Consider the following 21475-nt stretch of genomic DNA (forward strand, 5'->3'; position numbering starts at 1 on the left):
TTCTGTAAGAAGAGTCACTTGAAATGTAGGATAAATGAATTCATTTGACACTGGCATGTTTTTTGGTGGTGTTGTTCGAATGGGTAGCAGCATTGTGTTGGAATTTTTCCTCAGCACAATTAAACCTCCATAAAGTCTATTCAAATGGTGGATGTAGGAGGGTAAACAGCAACAAAACCACGACAGGATGTGTGTGAATGCACTGCAAGAATGCGAACTAGACAAAACTTTAAATTCCCTGGAGAGAGGGCCCTTGGGCCAGCGTATCTCAGACTGTTGATATTGCTTAACACATAGCAGGAACCAGTTTGTTGAAAGGAGAAACGGATATGTTCCTGGGAGGGAAACAATTTCAGGAACCTTGCAACATATTGGTGGAGGAGAATCTGTGTTTTTGTAGTGTCCAGAGCTTGGCTGGAAGGGAATTTCCTACTTAAGACATATGAATGGTGTGTGCCTGTTTGCGTTGGGCAGCGCTCCAGCTCTGGGGCCATCTGTGGCAATGCTGATTGGATCCCAGATGCCTTACTTGGAAAATAACTTAAAGGGAGCATGTGGTTGGTCATTTGAAAGGGAGGGGCCTGCCTGCCACCATTCAATGTCAGAATTGCAATCCCATGACCACTCTCAACCTCAAAAGCCTGGCCAAGCACAATGATGTCTACCCCCCTCTCCCTGTTCCAAGCCTGACTCTATGTAAAGCTCTTTAAAAAAAAAAATCCTCGCTTCAAGGTACAGTTGAAGATTTAGTTGAGTTCAAGGCTACAAGCATTCTGCTCTGATGGACTCTCCTACGTGGGTGCTCCCCGTTCAAACTTTCCAAGAAGACCCTTTAATCCTGGGAAACTTGGGTCAGGGAAAATGGGTGTCTTCTTTTGGTAATTCTCTATATTTCAAATATCCGATATATTTTGATAATCTTATAAAAATATAAGCTAGTGTAAGCTCTGTGAGTTATCAGAGCCTGCTACAGTTACCTGTTGCTAAAGAAAGGGAAAAAGCAGGTTCTCCAACCATTCTATATGAAAAACCTGAATCTACTGATGAAATTTAGGAAACACATGGCCAGTCTGGGCTTAGGTGTTGGGAGCTGTGATGTGTGGTTCCAGGGCCGAGTGGTCCCATGACTGCTGAAAGAATAGGGTTAATTTTGAGCAAGAATTCCCTGGGGAATCCTGATGGTGAAGTTTAGATTTGGGGTCGTTTTAGTCAGAGATTCTATAATGCCTAAGCTAAGCGCCTGAAAGGGGCTACTAGCTTTGTACATGTGTGTGGTGATTAGAGCAAAATAGTCTTGAAGCTCACTCGCTTTTCAGAGACTTCAAGAAAGAAAACTGCTATTGGAGCCAGTGCAAACTGACAATTCAGGAAGAAAGACACAAGGCAAACACATCCACTTGGATGTCTTTAATGTGCAACCTTTCCCTTAAAAATCAAATGGGATATAGCATTCCTGCAACAAAGTAGGACACCCTGATGCCTGGAAACAGCTCTGGAAATCTAGTGTTTCACCAAAGAATGGAAACATAGGTGAATGCAATTGTTAAAAGTTTGCAAGAGTGTACATCCAGGCCACAGATGGAAATGGCCAGGGTGAAATTATCTAGGGAAGAGTCAAATCTATGATTTGACATATCACAGAAATGAACTATCTGTGAATCTTATATAATATGCAATACTTAGGTTTTGAGCGGCTGGCTTATTTATGATACCTTAAAGATTTTAAACATAGATAAGAAAGGAGAAGTTAGTAGTTGCATTCATAATATATAGCAAGGCATGTTCAGAAGTGGAAATTTTGGTTGGATATGGTCTCCTTAATAAAAGGTCCAAGGCCTAAACATTGGGAAAAATTATACAGGGGAAAAAAATCATAGCTTTTCTTTGCGCATAATGATAGTCTAGGAAGGGATGAAGGGAGGGAAGAAGAAATGAAGGATGAGGGGGAGGGTGGGAGGGAAGAAGGGAGGGAGGAAGGCAGGCCCAATTGTCCAAGAAAAACATGCACAATTAATACATATGTGAAAGTGAAACCTGGAATATTTAGAGGGATTCGTGATGAAGTTTGCAACAAAATTTAATTATCATTAATAAATTTAAAACTAGGAAGACAAAAAATGTCAATCACCTATTATTACTAGCATCTAAGCAGAGACAAGATTGTTCATCATGATAGATAAATAGTATGTTAGAAATAACTTTTCCCTACATTTATTAAATTATGATATATAGGAAAATGTGTTCTGCACTTTAAACAATTACACATTTTTGTGCGGAAAAGAAAGAAATTATAAAGAAAGTAAAGAATGCGATGGGATCCTGTAGCCTTCCAAAAGTCATGCACATGATGACAAGAAAGATAATTTGAATCTGTAAGTACCACACAATTCTAAGCATGTTAACGTGAATGATTACTTTTAGCTTCACAAGATATTGTTAGCATCCTGATATAAATATTAAAAATTAAGATCTATATATATAGATAGACGGAAAAAGAGAGAGAGCACACGTGTACATAATTTGTACAATCCCAGGTCTTTGAAATCTTCTGTGGTCCAAAACTATCCTTGTCACCTGGCAGGTTGTTTTCAATTCTGGCAATGCTGGCTGCCTGCTGGAAACTCTGTGGCCTGACCATTCCTATGGCGGGCTTGGGCATGCCCACAGATGCCAATTCCAGGTCAGACCACAATTTTTCTAAACTTCAGAGACTCCAGCAGGAGCGAAAGGACAGTAACCCAGGAACAGAAAACCCTGGCTATTCCCTCCAGTGGCGATTCACTGGGCTCACCAAGATGCCAAACTTAAGATGACAGCAAAACTGAAAAACGCTGCCTGTCTAAATACTCCCGGCCTGCTGTATCCTTATGCATGAATCAGTCAGCCAATTCTGAAAGATTTTCATTTAAAAAAATGCTATGGTTATAAGCAAAAGCTGCCCTATCAACTGGCTTTCCCTAGGCACAAGCTGGCGGAGTGGCCTGGACGTTCTTGCAGATTTTGCGTCCTGGCAACATTATTAAAAACTGGATAGAAAAGTTAGGAAGCTTTCTCTTCAAAGGCATTATGAGGCAGTATTTTCACATATTTTATTTATTCAAAGGTTATATATGCAAACTTGGAGTAAGTTTATTCTGTTCATTGTTTTTCTTTTCTCCTTAAAACATTACAACTGAATTTTTGGGAAAAGTCTCTTGGTGAATTTTGAAAGATAATTTCAGTCTTTTCTTGAAATAAGCACTAGAGCAAAAGTTTGTTTTCCGACTGACAATAATAAGCTAATGATACTATATTTACCATGGCCTCTGTAGAGCGTACTCCCTAGCCAGTTGAATATAACCTCGCTGTAGATACACATTTGTACATAGACACACCTATGCACTCATACATACATCTGGGATATATATGAAGGATGCAAGAAATACAATATTTATTAAAAGTAATGTGTACAGCTTTTCCCAAAATAGGTTTTTAGGCTCCAAATTTTTCTCTTTTAGTAAAATATACTCCCTAAAAAATGATCACTTCTATATTTAGGACTACTCCTCCCCCAAATGGATAAAAACAAAGTCAGAGATGATACAGGGATGCTCCAGTCTTCATTACTGGTATGCAATTGCTACAATCCCAGCATATGAAAGTCTGCTTTTTAAAAATCAGTGTCTATTCAAGAATGTATCAGCTGTCAAAATGCCTGCTCCGTTGCCAGCTTCCAGAGTGCATTATTTTGGAGTGCTGCTGTATGAATACCATTCAAAATTTCATAATAAATTAAGTTTCTGTGCATTATAATTTGCCATTTCAGACTAGATTACATTTTCCTTTAATTAACTACAAAGACTCTTACATTGCTTTCTTCTCTTCTTTGCATCCAGCACCTCTCCAAAGTGCATTAAGAAGTAAGCTGAGCTGTAGATGGAGCCTAGCTTCCAACAGACATTACAAAAAAGTCTGTTGCTTCTTTGGGAAGAATCTGTAAGTTTCTCTCTCTCACGTAAGTTCTTTAAAAACAGGGACTCTGCTTAGTTATTTATTTTTTTTTAGGAAGATTAGTCCTGAGCCAACTTCTGCAGCCAATCCTCCTCTTTTTGCTGAGGAAGACTGGCCCTGACCTAACATCCATACCAATCTTCCTCTACTTTATACGTGGGATGCCTACCACAGCATGGCTTGCCAAGCGGTGCTATGTCCACACAGGGGATCCGAACTAGTGAACCCCGGGCTGCAGAAGCGGAGTGTGTGCGCTTAACCGCTGTGCCACTGGGCCGGCCCCTGCTTATTTTTATTGTACTAAAACACCTGGCGTTCAGCAGTGGTTTGATGAAGCACTGATGTAATGAATTAACACATAAATTTAACAAGCCACGAGATTATGGTGCCCAGTTATAACGCAAAACCACTGAGGTCTCACTGCCAAATTAGCAATTATTTCCCCATTATCATTACCACTGCCATAAATCACATTGGTAAATAAAACTACTTTTACTATGATACAATTTGAGATTTTACATAAAAATAAATGTAAATGCTAACGTAAACAGAGCCAATTTAAAACAATTCCAATACATCTATTGGATACTCATGCTCTGCCTGACATTATTTGATTGAAAAATACAGGACAAAAGGATTAACCCTTAAATGCCCCTTGTTAGAGCGGAGGAAACTGAGTCACAGAGCCATTAGGTATCATGACCAAGATTTCACTCTAGGAAAGGATGGGGCCAGAGTTCCAATTCTGACGGGTCCCAGGACTTCAAATTTAACCACAACACTTTGAAATGAGTGAGTAAACCAGTCACCACATGCCAGGCAATAAATAAAAAGGCCACACCAAAGTGTTGTCAGGGGTGACACGTAAGGTGGAACCACACGGGATATTTGAGGGTGTAGGCTTACGCTAGTCTTTGTAAATTTCCTCACATGAACCTGTTTTACTTTTATAATCAGAAGAAGTAAACATACAGATTGAGAAGGGTGAAAAAATAATGAATGAATTCAAATCAGCTATTTGCAGGGTTAATTGCACTGTGAAGCATGTTTGTGCTTGCAATGTAATTACCTATTTAATCAGAAAACATGAAAGTACAGACAATGCAAAGAATTGTTAATAAAACCAAAAGTAAAGAATAAGTACGTCTCATCAAATGTGCAATAAAAGGAATAAAGTATGTGAACAGGCATGTTTTAAATAAATGTCAAAGATAAAACAAAAGAAAAACACCCTACACACAAACCAAATTATTTAATAAAATTTTAAAAACTATTTTAATGACACCAAAAGAATCTCAAGACTACTTATATAAACATTTAAATTATCATAAAATATATGTTGTGCTTGGAATAAACATCAAAATCAAAACAACTTAAACGTATTAAAAGCAAAGTCAAGAACAATTAAAAGTCAGACTGGGCTAAAATTTCTTAAAAATTCAAGAATAGTTTTATATAGAGCCACTGCCTTGAATATTCTGTTCTAAGCTTACTTCCTTCTGTAAGGAATCAACCGAAAAGTTTTAGGGGAAATTAATAGGTTTTAGGGAGACCCTATAACTTCCTTAAAAGAAATGTGATTCCCTTCTGCTTCATAGGTTTGGATCCAGGGAAGGGTACATGAGTGACATCTGTAATCACTGACAGCGTTCTCCATATGTACTATCTACTAGTCCCTTTTACTGAGCAGGCCCCATATAAATTTTCACTTTTAAACAGCTCCCGCCTGCCGCCACTGTTCTCTGAGGGGCAAGGTTGGAGCCAAGGTTCTGAGAAGACAGGCAAAGATCAGTTGAGCTGTTACACTATGAGCAAGGATCTGGATGTTTTTTAAATCACAATAACACACAGAATCATCATTTTTCCTTTCAAAACCATAACAGGAAAAATTGAATAGCTTTCATTTGTTCGACATGCCCTTGATAAACATCTTACTAGGACAGGGGGTGCAAAATGACGAGAATACAGCCCCCTCTCAAGGGGTACCCAGTCTTGTGGCGGAAGTTGAATTAATTGTTTAAAAAATTGGGTAGAGTTCATTAAGTGGCTCTTTATCAACAATATTGCTTTTACATAGGGGGATAGTTTCGAGAACTCATGTGACGTTTACCCAGAGAATTTTTTTCATGTATCTCCAATAAAGAAAATAACTAACTCCTGAATATTTAAGATCTCTTCTCACCAAATGATACATTTACATTACATAAAACAACTCTATATTAGGCCGTTTGAAAAGACCTCTCAACTATTGCTATGTAGAAATAGATACATAGATCTGCGTGTGCGTGTTATCTAAGTACATGCTTTGATTCTGTACATTCTTTTAGGGGGCCCACATATAGCATTTGCCCAGAACTTTCCCCTTACTTCAACTTCTTTACATCCCCAAAACTTAAGCTCCCATAATCTGATATACGAGATTTCTTTTCTTCAGTTAGCTTATTAAATGAATAAACAAATAAACAAAAAACTTAGGCCAAGGGCAACGACAATGTCCAAAATCACATATCTATCTTTGTAAAGGCCACACAACTAGGTTCTTCTTGCTGTTAGTCCAGCATCCTTTCCAAGATGCTTTTGTCCATATTGTAGAGAGACAAGAATGTAAACCAAAATATGCTCATATCAAAGACACACATTCTGAGTTAGGATGGTACTCTCTGCTTTATCTTTCAAAATAATTCCTTTAAGATCTGCAAATCCGTTGACCCTAAAAGACTATAAGTCTTTTGCCTTTTTCACTGACCTAAAATTGCTCATGTAATTTGAATGTCGGAGAAGTGTCACTTAAATTAGGCCACATACACACACACAAATAGCAGGTGGGTTAAGTCACTCAGAATGTACAAGTGACACTCCTCTCAGGCCCCTCCCCAAATGCCAGATCAGGCCACATTGCAGCCTGGAGTTGGTTCCAGCTCAGAGAACAGAGTAGCAGCTGCTGGAAGTTGGCTGCAGCTCAAGTCTCAGCTGTATTCTTGGCCTCCTGCCTCCTCCAAGCACTTACTAGGGGCGGGTGACCAAGGAAACAGCTGAGCCCCCACCTCAAAGAGGAAATGCAACCGCCACAACCCCCACCGCCACCTGCTCTGGGGCCAAACAACCAACAAATTCCTGCTCGATTCGCAGGAGCAAAGTGGACTGCTGATTCACTCCTTGGCATGCCAGGGCTGTTCTTCTCAGGACAGATCCTGGCAAAGGCAGGGCCTAACGGGGTTGGGACATGATCCTGAATGCTTAGGCAGACCTACCTGGTGACCTCAACTTGCAAAGGAGTCAGAAATGGTTTGGATATTCACGTCACAGGGTTCTAATAAGATCCCCAACATTGCTTTTGAAACTCTCTGTAGAATTTCCTTAAGATATTCCTTTCCTAAACAGAAATTTTGATTTGGGTTTTATGTTGGGCTGAAATATTGCTGAGAGCACAGGAGGCTGGCAGGTCACTTCCACGTCCACCAATTTCCAGGAGGCCCCTCAGCACAATATAATTACGAAAATGAAGCAAACACGTGAACTGTCCTGCACCTTTCTTGGCCTGACCCACAGCATGGCCTTATTGGGTGCTACGGAATATTGAGACAGCCTCAAGCATCGACACACATTCCAGGTTCAAATACAATTCCCACAGCCAAACTACAGAGCCAGGACAGTGGAAATGTGAGTGGATGGCTCGGCACTGCTCTGAAGGTCCGTGGGGGTAGGTACACTGCTTCCCAGAAGCACGGCTCTGATAGCTTCAACAGCACTCACGTCAGTGCTATTAAGAGACATTCATGACTTCAAACATTGTGAAATCTCACCCTACTCTGAGGACACATCCGTCCGGATCTATCTCAGATCAACACAGGAGGCGATGCTTTATGCTATTAAAACTTCCTCCGGAATGAGGAGGGCAAAATATTGACATGCCGTGATGCGTACCTGGGGGTTTGTTACTCAGTTATCTGTATTTTGTGCATGTTTTGAAAATTCCATAATAAAAAGTTTAATGCATAACATTTTCTCTGGGATTAAATCATCTTAGATACAAATACTATGCACCAAAACTGGGCTTCAGTCCAGATGGGAGAGACTCTGATTTGTTGATGATGGACTATTATTTCCAGGGAGACTGAGAGAGGTTTGAAAACCTCTTTGAGACTGCAGCTTCTTTGAAAAAACCGACCCACATCAAGTAAAGCTTTTCTCCCCAGGAGTGAGGCAAGACAATTTTTATCCAACAGTGGGATAGGATTTGAGATACACTTGCGCTAGGGTATCATGATGTTAATTTTTTACCTTTCTGGTCAATCTCAGTAGTAGACACAGATCCCCCTTCTAGAAGGACTTGGTACCTCTTGAGGGATCATTTCAGCTGCAGAGAGCTGAGTCACCCAAAGCCATCCTCATTCCTAGGGTAGTCCACATTCAACAACTGATTGAAGTGGGAGTAAAAGTCTTGGCCATCTCAACCCTAGCAAGACAGTCTGAAGGCCATTCCAGCTGCAGAGCAGCCCATGGAGCTGACCAAGGCTGTTCTCATGCTTTGGCCTGAGCTGTGGTTTACCTTCTCCCTCTGCCCACTCCTGCTCCCTTCCCTCCCTCCCCATGGTGTTGGTTCCAAGAACAGTAAACATCCCGTACACTGAACTCCAGGGTCAGCTTCCCGGAACCCTACTTGCAGCATCCGTTCGGAAGGTTGCAGTTGCATTTTGGTGGTAATAAAACCCAGGTGAAGAATCACTGGTTGGCTTAAAACACTCCTTAGCTCCTCTAAGTCACCTCCTCTAACCCCGACACCTCATTCCTCACCCAAACCTTGCAATATTTAAAAAGATATTAAAACTTGTACATACAATATGTACTTGTATGCAAATGCATGCTTCTGAGTTACTAGTTTTCATATCACCACATATATAATTCTGGTCACTTAAAAAAGTATCTTTGACTCTCTCCAAAGTTGTGAATTCTCACCTATACATGAAATCTGATGCTGTTTTTTACCTCAACTTCACAGCGGTTTCTAATAGGTGACATAATCCTCTAATCTCAAACTGAAAGTATGTCTACCTGCAGGCATCTCTGAAAATTACAACCCCAAATGTAATTTCAAAACCACCAGCAGTGAACACCATGCCTGATACACAGCAGACGTTAAAGGTATCATGGTAAGATATTAATTTCTATAAAATGCTAAGCAGCTTATACAAATCATCTCATTTACTCTCTCACAATCACTATGAGTTAGCTGTCACTGTTTCCATTATACAGATTAGATAACTGAGGCTCAGTGGGGTTAAGAAACTTGCCCAAGGTTATATAAGTTAAAAGGCAAGAATAATGCCTCCCTTTCTCCCCAGGAAATATTTATTATTATTTTCTACTTAAAGTACTCTTTTGGGGACCAAGCAGGACATAATAAGGTCAATTAGAATTGAATACTGTTGATTTTTGAAATCTTCTAGCTGGCCAAAAGAAATTTACAAGTCTTCTGATTTCTCTGTGCTACTCCATGCAGTGATGTGCCTTGGACTTCAAAGATTCTAATAGAGGAGCAACCTAACAACCTAAACAACTATAATAGCAACTAACACTTCTATTGTGTTCCTATATGCTGAGCAGTACTCTATGAACTTTACCAAGAAGGACTCACAGAGTCACTTTCACTTTCCCTGTTTATGTCCCATCATTCACCACTTCTATTTCTGGACAGGCCTCACCTCGTTTAACAGCATGAATGAAGTTTAACAGCATGAATCATTATTCTCATGAGCACAGCTCAATAACTGATTTTCATACTATGACAATGAATCGATAAGAGAACGTTAAATCTGATTCAGTATTTGATGTTTTACAAGGCTGAGAAGATGTGTATCTAAATTGGTCAAAGTAAAACATTTGGCCTCTTGGAGGACCTGGCTTTAATTGTCCAGACAATCCATGAGTGTGTGCTCATGTGTGTAATCAGGCCTGTTAATTTCAGTGGAGTCGATAAACAATTATTTACTCAGCTCCTACTAGGTGCAAGGCATTCTGCAGGGAATTGTGTGAAGTACAAAGACTGATGCAGTCCAGCATCTGACTTCAAGAAATTTGCAATCTCCTAAAAATGAGGAGTTACTCAACTTAGCGTTGCAAGGACTTCTCTTCTCTGTTTTTTACCAAGTTTGTGAAACAATGAATACTAAATGAATTCTTATTGGGCAGTTCACTAATTTTCAAGGAAGTGTTAGATAAGGTTAATTCACGATTCAAAGAAAACTCCTTCTCATTCAATAAGATGAAGAGAGGGGTATCCTACAAGAAAGAAAGGAAACATTTACTCAAAGTCCTCAGTCAATAGTTAATAATTCTCCATTTGAGCTAGAAAATTATTCATCCAGAAGATAACTTTAAGAAGGAAGTTTCTCATTATCTTAACCTGTTGTTACATACCCTGAAGGGTTGGGAGCAACCGCTCTCTCATCCTCCCTCAGAGCCCAAGTATGGCTCTCACTTTCCAGACCTTTCTCCAGGCATGGAGTGCACAGATCAGAAAGGAGGGTACTGGTTATAGCCAATGGCAAGGGGCAAAGGAGCAAGGTTCAGGTGGACATGTACACTTAGGGTATGCTTGCAGGCGGAGGGGTTGGAGGCAGAGTTTGACTGCTCACATCGAGAAGGATCAGACCAGAGTCAGAAACTGAAGCCAAGAACAAACAGATGTAGGAGAGCAAGTGGTCCCCTGGTGGCTGGGCCCACCATTCATAGATGTCATCTTGCACATGGTTCAGTGTGTGAGTAGATCAGCTCCCTGTGTCCCCCTAGAGGAAGTGTAAAGAACAATTTAAATTTAAATGTAAACATTAAAAAGAAAATCTTCAGCAACTTAGAAGCGATATCTCAGATTATTTACTAAACCACTTCTTGCATCGAACCCTGTCGAAAAGGAGAGTCAAGTGCCATAACCTGAGAATCCCTGAGAAGGATGCCAGGAAAGCTTGTCAGGGCTAGAACATTGATCTGTCCCTTGGCAATGTGTCTCATGCTCTCCCTATGCCAGCAGATGGTGCAATGCACACCTGTGACACTTGTCACAAAACAGCTCTCTGATGTTTTTATTACAAGAACTTACATGAATCTTTATGCATCCAGGCCTCATTGTTATCCCACGTGTTTCTGGACTGAGCTACTCCTGAATGGTATGGTGCTTTTAGTAAAAAGCAGGAAGACCTTCCACCAGTGGGGGCCACACCCTAGCCATCTCCATTCTCCAAAGGCTTCCTCAATGGAGAAACTCATTTTACAATATATATTGTAAAAACTCATTTTATAATATATATATTAAAGCAGTGAGGGGGGGATCGCTGGTTTAAACCTATATATTAACCAACAAAATGAGATTCAGAAGTGACCTCTTCCCTATCAAATCCCTGGCCCTCTCCCCACTCCCCACAGTCCATTCTTCCTCTGTGCTCACACTCACATCCCTCAGGGCATACATCTCCATTTCAGCACTTATCCCAGGGCCCTGAAGTTGTCTGAGAGTCAGGTTGTGAGATCCTCAAGGACGGGGACTATGCCTTGCTTATCTTTGGGCCTCCAGGAACCCCCAAGGTATAGGAGCTTAAAGGGAAGTTAATAAATGTTTCTAAAAAGATAAATATCTTCTGTGATTGTTTACTAAGCATCTTAACTAGAAAATGTATATTAATTTTCCAGTTGTTTAAAATACTAAATGTTTGCTATTATATTAACAGTATCATATTTTAAAACACGTTCTTAATGCTTATGCCTTAAAAAAAAGCTGACCTTGCGTGCTGAGCCTATATGAACAGCATAACTCAGATCTAGGAATACACTGACTACCTGATTCAAGAAGTCCATCTTCTGGGAAAGCTGGATGTAGTTCAACAATGCCTCACACCCATGATTTCCAAAATAATTTATCTGACTCATCAATAAGTACTTACTGAGTCACTAGATGTTATCATTCTCTTCAAGGGGTACTAACTGGCATTTACTCAGTAGAGTTGTATATTTTAGTGATTGTATTAAGATCACACATAGCTGAAGATCAAACAGACACAGTAATGCCAGATGCACTCCTTTCTACAAATACTGGGAGAGAAGACAGAATCACAAGTAAGTTTATATGTAGATCAATGTTTTTCAAACTTTAGGTTGTGGCCTGTTGGTAAATCATGTTGGTTGTAACTTGAATTTTAAAATGAAACAAACAGAACATAGACTGGAGTGGAGTAAATGGAGTGGAATGAAATGGACTAGAATGAAGTAGGTAAGAATTAGAGTACATTACCCTTGGTAAGGCTATGACTTATTTTGTAAAGTTTTATTTCACATATGTGTGTGGACGTGTTTGCCACGTGTGTGTGTGCATATATGTATGTGTGCTGGGACTTCATATAAAAGGCATTTTTAAAAACAGGTCTGTGTCAGAAAAGTTGCTAGAATAGATCACATAATGTTTTCACATCTGTTTGAAGAATAATTTGAAATATATATGTAACTGATGTCTTGATTACCAAAGTTAGTGAGAGAAAATACGGGCTGTGGCAGGGTTCCTGCTGTGAAATCCAAACATTATTTGTGAGCTTCAAAGACCTTATCATTTAAATATGAGGATTGATGCCTCTGATGAAGATAGAGCATCTTAGTTAAAACAAACAAATGATTATCTTGGACAACAGTGTAAACAAGACCCTAATTCATGAAGCTGCTAATTGCTCTTCCCAGCTGCAGAAGATTGGCCTGCACTCCATCTTTCACCATGCAAACTGTGGAACATTTGTACACTCACTCTTGAAATTCAGCCCAGCACAAGTCCAGCCATACACACCAGAGGCTGGGGGCCAGAGAGGGGTCAGTTCAGAAAGAACCTGTCTAAAAGGCAGCTACTTAAAACATCAAGTGTTTCATTTTATAGAGATATATTTACCTCTAAGTTATGCTGGAATTAAATGCGTATTTAAATTACTTTATTTTCTCACAAAATTTACTGATATGTCACCAGGAGAAGAACATTGAAAGCATCCTTTGAAGCCAAAGGAAATTGATATGCCACATCAGTTTTTTAAGTAAATCACAAAATTAGTATCCTGATAATGATAACCACAAATTCCCATTATTGTTTGTATTTAATTCAACTTAAACACAGTATAGTTAATACATACTATAAAAAAATAATAGAGGCCAGCCCAGTGGTGTAGTGGTTAAGTTCATGCACTCCACTTTGGTGGCCTGGGGTTTGGGGGTTTGGATCTCGGGCATGGAACTACACACTGTTCATCAAGCCATGCTGTGGCAGGGTCTCACATACAAAATAGAGGAAGGTTGGCAGAGATGCCAGGTCAGCTACAATCTTCCTCAAGCAAAAAGGGGAAAATTGGCAACAGATGTTAGCTCAGGGCCAATCTGCCTCACAGACAAAATAAATAAATAAATAAAATAATAGCTACCATGTTTTCATATATCATATTACATGCCAAATGCCACAAAGAACACTTTACACATTGTGTTTTTAATCCTCACCACCACTAATCTCATTCACACATATTAAAAAAAAGAAGGAAAAGGAGGAAGGAAGGAAAGAAACCTGAGGTTCAGAAAGGACAGGTCCTTGCCCAAGGTGAAATGACACTTGTATTATTCAAGTGTTGGTCTCAAATCACATGCTCTGTCCACTGCCTCCCATAGCATCATTCAATCTATGCATTTGGTATGCATTCACTCTTCAGTCACCCATACATTATGATCATGGGTACTTATTCAAGAAAGATACTAAACCACATAGTAACTACATCTTTTATCTTAATAGAGTATCATCTCCACTATCGCTAGCCAAAAACATGCAATTATTTTTCATCAGTAAAGTTGCCTTGGATGTCCCACTAAAATACAAAAAAAGCATACTTGATACTTGATACTGTAGTAATCTTTAAACTGGGGAGTAGAGGCCGGCCCAGTGGTGCAGCGGTTAAGTTTGCACATCCCGCTTCTCTGTGGCCAGGGGTTCGCTGGTTGGGATTCTGGGTGCGGACATGGCACTGCTTGGCATGCCATGCTGTGGTAGGCGTCCCACATAGAAAGTAGAGGAAGATGGGCATGGATGTTAGCTCAGGGCCAGGCTTCCTCAGCAAAAAAGAGGAGGACTGGCAGTAGTTAGCTCAGGGCTAATCTTCCTCAAAAAAACAAAACAAAACAACTGGGGAGTAAATGAGCTACAGAAGGCCCTGTTACTGTAAAGTGGATGCATGACCTCTGGTCCATGCCGGAATGTTACCCCATCTGGGGGAAGGACAGTTTCTAAGGTTCCTGACGTCTCACCTTGACCACCATGTTGGAGTCAAGCTGGAGATTTCTTTGAGAAATGGAGCCGACCCTAAGGTGATGCAACCTCAATCAACAGCTATCTTTTCAGACTGAGTTGACTATCTCTGAGGAAAAGAATTTCTGTGGGAACATCACCAGAGTCCAACAAAAGAGGGAGCTGGTGAGCACTGAACCTGAGGGAAGCCTCTCTGTTTCTAAGATTTGGATTGGACTCTTGTTCTCCCCTGTCTGTTCCACAAGTTGAATCAGAGAAAGAGTGAGGAGAGGGGATCTTCTCTACATTCCTCAGCCAAATTCTTCTCTGCTCACCCAAGGTAGTTGAAAAAGCAGACTCCTCAGACCAGTAGCAGACTTTTGGGACAGGCTTCTGATTTGACCAGACAGCATTCACGCCTGACCAACAGGGGAGCAGCTTCCAAGTACTGTAAGGTCTAGTATCTGTAAGAGAGAAACACCACTGTGGAGCTTGCCCACAAGGATGCATCCACAGGAGCACCACATTGCTTCAGGGACCATCAGGCACTTTAGCTGCCCTCTCTCTGCCCACAGCTGCAACTCTACCCACACGTGTGTCTACACTGGGAGGTTCACATATCCAATGGCATCTCATGTGTCTGGGTTCAAACACTAGAATCTGTATGTCCTGCCCAGATGGAGCAACAAGGTCAGCTCTGTACAAGAGTCTATGAATTACCTCAGGCTTGGTGTGTCACGTATAAACTGAAATGGACCATTAACAAAACTATCAGTCTGCCCTAAGAGGAGAAAATATAGGCACAGACAAAACACCACAAAAACACAGTGTTGCACAGTTGTGAACTGCTTGGACTCTGAAGCTGGACGTCCAGGGCTTGAAGCCTGAGTCCACCACTGACTCTGAGCAAGTTCCTAAGTGTCTTTGTGCCTGTTTCCTCATCTGAAAATAGAAATAATAAGAGCCCCTACCTCCCAGATGGTTATGAGGATTGAACAAGCTGATATAAGTAAAGCACTCAGAAGAGTGCCTTGCACATAGTTAATATTAGATATGTGTTAGCGATTGACTGTTTCTCACTGAGACAAGCACATGCATCATTTCAACAGACATTTTTTTTTTTTATATTACCTGATTAGAGCTCTGGCTAGATTTAAACTGCCAACACTTCTGGGGACCCAAATCTTCTAGACATTTCTAGAGGCCTCAGTGTCTTTAAAAATTATAGCTACTTCAAAATGGTATTGGCTTCCTTCCAAGGTTCTGAGAGAGCCATCACTGGGTTATTCAAGCGTAGGTGGATGGCAGTTTCTGAGGGTTCATGCATACATGTGGGAGGAGTCAGGATGAAAGTTTTAGGGTTATCAGTCTTCTTCAGCTAGTACAAATGAGAAGAATGAACCTGCCCCTGAAATGTATTTTGAAAGCAATAAAGCTTACAGAGAAGGATTCTAAGAAAAAGGACAAATGAAGAACTAGGACAACGGTGCTAGAGGGTCACAGGAAAGACCGTGTCAGGCAGATTTTTTCCAACTTCTAAGTTTTTCCTAGGATCCTTGCCTACAGCAAATGACCTTAGGAACATTTATGAAGGACCCTTATGGAGATCATTTTTTTCCCTTTTGCTTGAGATAAAGTTTTGCTTTTTGTTTTTTTGAGGATGGTTAGCCCTGAACTAAGATGTGCTGCCAATCCTCCTCTTTTTGCCTAGGAAGACTGGTCCTGAGCTAACATCCATGCTCATCTTCCTACACTTTTTATGTGGGACACCTGCCACAGCATGGCGTGACAAGCAGTGCGTAGGTCTGCACCCGGGATCTGAAACGGCGAACCCTGCACCACCAAAGTAGAACATGCGCACTTAACCACTGCACCACTGGACGGGCTCCCTAAAGTATTTTTATTGATTTAAATAAATTGATACTTTTACCTCATCTAATTGACCAAATCCAGTTACCTGGGGAACCTAAAATATAATATTATGATGATTTTTATTTTTTAAAAATTTTAAATTAGCATATTTATATTTATATGATCACAAAATTTGGTTTTTCGGGAGTGGGGGGCTGTATAGTTCCATGAATTTTAACATATGTATAAGTTCGTGTAAACACCAAAACAATCAGGCTACAGAACAGCTCCATCACCCCAATAAACTTCCTCAGGCCGTCCTTTACAGTCACACCTCCTCTTTGGCATGTCTCCCGGCAATCACTAACCTGTCCTCCTCTGTCACTATAGTTTTATCCTTTTGAGATGTTATATAAATGGGACCATGCAATCTGCAGCATTTGGAGATTGGCTTCTTTCACTCGGCATAATGCCCTGGAGACTCATCCAGCCTGTTGCATGTATTAGTAGTTTTCTCCTTTTGATTGCTGAGTAATATTCCATTGTGTGGATGCACCACAGTTTATCAGTCACCTTTTGAAGGACATTTGGGTTGTTTCCAGTGTGGGGCAATTATGAATAAAGCTGTTATAAAGCATTGTCTACCCTTTTTGTGTTCATAGTTTTAACCTCTAGTGCTCAGCAATTTTTATTGAGAAGTGTTTCTTGACCCTTAGAATACCCAGTCTTGTGGATTAGGGATTGCTCTGTCTCCATGGATCTTAGAACCTGACAGCTCTTAGAACACAACCTCAGAGGAAAACTCACATCCTCCTATCATCACTCAAAAAAGCTTCTAACTCTCTCTAGTGGAATTGGCAATCCTCATCTCTGCTTTTAATATGTTACGTTTTAAAAATAATTTTTAAATCAAATTAAATTCAAATTTATTCTGTTTGCTTTTAAATTTTACAGTATTCCTTTAATATTTTAGATCATAAAACATCAATCATGCAAATCCTACACTCTGACGAGAAGCTTCATGTTTTAGATCAGTGATTCTCAAATTGTGGTCCGTTGACCAGCAGCATCAGCATCACCTGGAAACTTGTTAGATAGGCAAATACTTGAGCCTATCCTCTGATATCAGATCCTCTGATTCAGCAACTCTGGCAGGGGTCCAGCACTCTGTATTGGAATAAACCCTCCAAGTGATTTCTGATGCATGTGCAGGTTTGAGAACCACTGCTTTGGGGATGTGCCCTCCCGTGTGGTACAGAGGCAAGAATGCCATAGTCTCAGACTTCCCTTTGAGATGACATACTTACTTACTCACACTTACATCCTCTGTAATAAGATTCACTTAAGAAATAGGCTAGCTCATTTGTGGTAAAATGTGGTCCTATATCACCAACCGACATGTGTAAGACAGATAGTGTAGTTCATTTTGGTCACTGGGGAAGAACTATGGAATCAAGACCTAAAATGTACAGAAATTCCTAACTCCTCATTTGAAACAATAAATTCACCACCCTATTCTCTATTCCCATCTTGTCATTTTATCAGTGCTGATCGATAGAGAACAGGGGCAAAAGCAAGATTCCTCTCTTCGTTGATTCTGTTCTGTAACCCTAGCCTTAATGGGATATTGTTCATTAGCAGTGAAATAGGTGAATTCAGAAGGAAAATGAAGTAGAAAAGCAGCTGGCTTAGGTCACTGCATCACAGATCTCAGAATAATAGGGATTTACTCTTTCTATAATACAATCAGATCGCAAATGTATATATATAATATAAATTATAAATTATATATGAAATATAAATTATAACATAAATATATGCGTATATTCATATATAAAGATGTATGTCAATATATACACACATATATGTTTATCAATGGGTATGCATATATACTTATTTCCTGTTAATTTATTCTCTTCAGGAAAAGATTCCCAACAATAAACTTGTGGGTAATCCCCTGGTCCCTGGCTAGTGTTTAGCCAAGTAAACCTAGCTAATGCATACAACAAATTCCACAGGTTAAGAAACTTAGAGCAATACGCTCAGTGTATTTAATGTATAATATACTGTAGTGATATCAAATAAATCCCTATGTTTACCCAGAGAGAATATTTCTAAGATTTTCCATTTCTTCAGGTTAGCCAAATGGGAAGACAAATAAGATTATTGGTTGTTAGTTTGGTTCAGGTCACGAAATACGATTTAAGCATTTAATTTAAAAAAGTAAGCATTGTCCCTAAATTTCTCTGTTCCAATATTTTAACAAAGCTGCTACTTTTGACAAATAATAAATAGGTTTATTATACCTACTACTTAGGTATACTACTACTTAACTTTTGTTTCAGGATAGGGCTGAAATTTCTGTTAACCTCACCACTTCCTTTATCTGAGAAACGGACTCCCTGAGGGTAGAAGGACAAAAAAGCCACTTTGATCCTGTACATCTGCCAAAAGCAACCGTCACCCTCTGTGCCCAACACACGAAAAGCACAGGCAAAGAATGTGTGTGTGCATGTGGTTTCCAGGTGTCTGGGGTTTGCTTGGTAGAAAACAAATTGAGGAAAAACAATCTATGAAGAAAGCTCACACCGGCTAATTCTAATTTAAATTTTCCCGAAGATAATTTCAGGGGAAGCATATCAGTAAAAACTGATGATTTCATCCCCGATATCAGTAAATTGATAAACATGTGTTGGCAGGTGGACCCAAAAAGGTTTATCTCCCTGGTATTAGTTTTTCCTCTTGAGGCAAAGGCAGAGTATAAATAAATAGTGCAGCATTTTCCCCAATCTGACTAAGGGGTAGCTTAGAATGCATTTTTGAAGAGCAAAGCAATCTGCCTTAACCATAAAGAATCACAAAACAGTACCATCAAATATGTATTTAAAAGCCCAAATCTTGTGAATCCATTACAGAAAAAAAAAATTGAAAGATAATTTTTCTTTAAACTCACCACTTAATAGGCATCTTCAGAAACATCTTTTTTCATCTATTTACTCAAAAAAAAAATTTTAGTTAATATTTTCCCTTAGTCGTTTATCCCTGGGCATCTCTTCCTAGTTAAGTGTAAACCATTGAGTTCTTTAAATCAATAGTGTTGTTTCAGACTAAGTCAGGTGGTGAGTAAACATACAGGTTTAGACACGCTGTAGTTTTTTTTTCTTATTCTTTGCCTTAACTACGTGACATGTATTGTTAACATCTTATAAAAGCCGGTGCAAAAGAATTTTGCCACACCCAAAATCATTTTGTTTATCTTTTTTCCCCAGTAATCCGTGGACAGATAAAATACTTGAGACTCAAACTACAACTTTATAGCATTTTCAAAATGAGTATCGTTATATAATTTCATCACATGTATTCTTATAAATAGGTTTCAATGTTTTAATGCATAAGTAGTCCCTGTAGGAGAAACTGGGAAGGAGATGATATTTCGATTATGTGGCAAGTATTTTACATATGGCAACGTATGGAGTGTTGTTGCCCACATATCATAATAAGGAAATGGAGGCTCACAATGGTTAATTGACTTGGCCAGGCCAGTGACAGGCAGATATGGAATTTAAACTTAGGTCACCTTGACTGCAAGCCTGTAGCTTTCCCTGACATCAGAAGAGTGTCCAGAGGAGAGGTGGCATTAGGAGCTGAGAATCCATCATTGCCCCAAATGGCAGCCACAGGTATAGATCTGAGATGCATGCAGACAAATTTCTACCCACTCTATACCAGTTTCGAAAGTTAATTTTCGTAGCCTTCTTTTTCATGGCCCCACTACAAATCCTTCCACTACCCCTCGATTCTCAATTCCTGATCTTTAGATTAGGTCTAATCTCAGTGTTTCATACGGTTATCATGTAGTACAGTGTAAATCATATTACAAAGAAAAATGAATTATACATTTTTTGTTTTCCTTAGACAAGAATATCCAAGAGTTGGGTTTTTTTTTTTTTTTTTGGTGAGGAAGATTGGCCCTAAGCTAACATCTGTTGCCAATCTTCCTCTTTTTGCTTGAGGAAGATTGGCATTGAGCTACCATCCATTCCAATCTTCCTCTGTTTTGTGTGGGGGATGCTGCCAGAGCATGGCTTGATGAACGATTGTAGGTCTGTGCTGGGATCCGAACGCACAAACCCTGGGCTAAGCAGAACTTGCAAACTTAACCCCTATGCCACCAGGCTAGTCTCAAGAATCTCCAAGTATTTTTCCATGGTTGTGACCGCAACCAAGAGGCAAACTGATGTGGATATCACATAAGCACACAAGTCCTTTTCACGCAAGAGGCAGTTCATAAATATTAGTTGACATTTACACCACAAAACAAGAGAACAAATTATTTTCCAAAATAACAACCCCACAAGCAAGTTTTGATCAAAAATGAACCAAAGATAAATTCAGGTTGGTAGAGGAATGCTGATTTTTCCTTATCACTGTCCCTGTGGCTTCAGTAAGTGATACAGGCAACGGCAACAGAAATCTTAGGTCTCTATAGTGACAAGAATTTTTGCCTGGAAAGGGAAGGCAATTCAGAGCGCAAAAGGACCGAGTCACCTGAAGGAATTCTTGTAAAGCAGAGCAAATGGTACTAATGACCTCATCAATACAGAAATAAGTACAGGTTTCCTCCACAAACGGCCACTCTATAGCTTCCCTAAAAGTTTCAGAAAACCATCACAATTTTTCATTTAGATTTTCCGTAGTGTTTATGAGCATACTTCATCAAGAGTACCCAAAAGTCGGCTTTCCATCAATTCAATACATTAGGTAACTTCGCCAAGACTTGGAGTGAAATATATCAGTCCTTTCAAGTCTGCAGATCTGAGTCTGTCTCGCTGCTGTAAATTCCTTGGCTAACAGGGCAAACCATTTGATCCCTGCCTAAGCCCGAGGAGCTAACCTATAAACGATGAAACAAGTGGCATCTCCTCAACATTTCTGAAAACATCGAAAGCAATCTACGTCCACAGCCAGGTCAAAACAATAAGGTAACGTTTTCCAGTGATTTTAGAACAATTGATTTTTGAGCTCTCTTCTCCTGTTAGATCTGTCAGGCGAATCTCTGATTATACAAATGGCCTCTGCTGGATATAGCTATTGGTCTTATCTGCAAAGGGGACAAATCACAAGTCTACTGCAATTTTATTTGAAATCACTTCTAATTCTCAAAGTCCCAAATTGCTCCTGGAAGGGTGCTACGACTAAATTCTCTACACTATTTCTAGACAAATCTAAGAGCTCCAGTTAACTTTCTTTGTAAATACACATCAGAGACACAATCTTAGCCCAGGTGAGTCAGCTTTAGTAGATAATGAAATACTGTGTGGAATTTTGTGTATACAGGGAATTCTA

The 21475-nt window shown here is 39.7% G+C and overlaps 1 protein-coding gene across 16 annotated transcripts in view; it reads right to left on the reverse strand.

Moving 5' to 3' along the window:
* ARPP21 (cAMP regulated phosphoprotein 21) overlaps positions 1 to 21475 on the reverse strand; it is a 153021-nt gene that overhangs the window by 118380 nt on the left and 13166 nt on the right. The window contains exon 2 of one of the 16 annotated variants that reach the window (XM_070492455.1): positions 14614 to 14742. The exons of the other annotated variants lie outside the window; for them this stretch is intronic. The gene's annotated coding sequence lies outside the window, so the exon portion shown is untranslated. The remainder of the gene's footprint in view (positions 1 to 14613; positions 14743 to 21475) is intronic. 16 annotated transcript variants of the gene reach the window in all.

The sequence above is a fragment of the Equus asinus genome, chromosome 21, assembly GCF_041296235.1.
Source record: "Equus asinus isolate D_3611 breed Donkey chromosome 21, EquAss-T2T_v2, whole genome shotgun sequence".
Classification (NCBI taxonomy): Eukaryota; Metazoa; Chordata; class Mammalia; order Perissodactyla; family Equidae; genus Equus; species Equus asinus.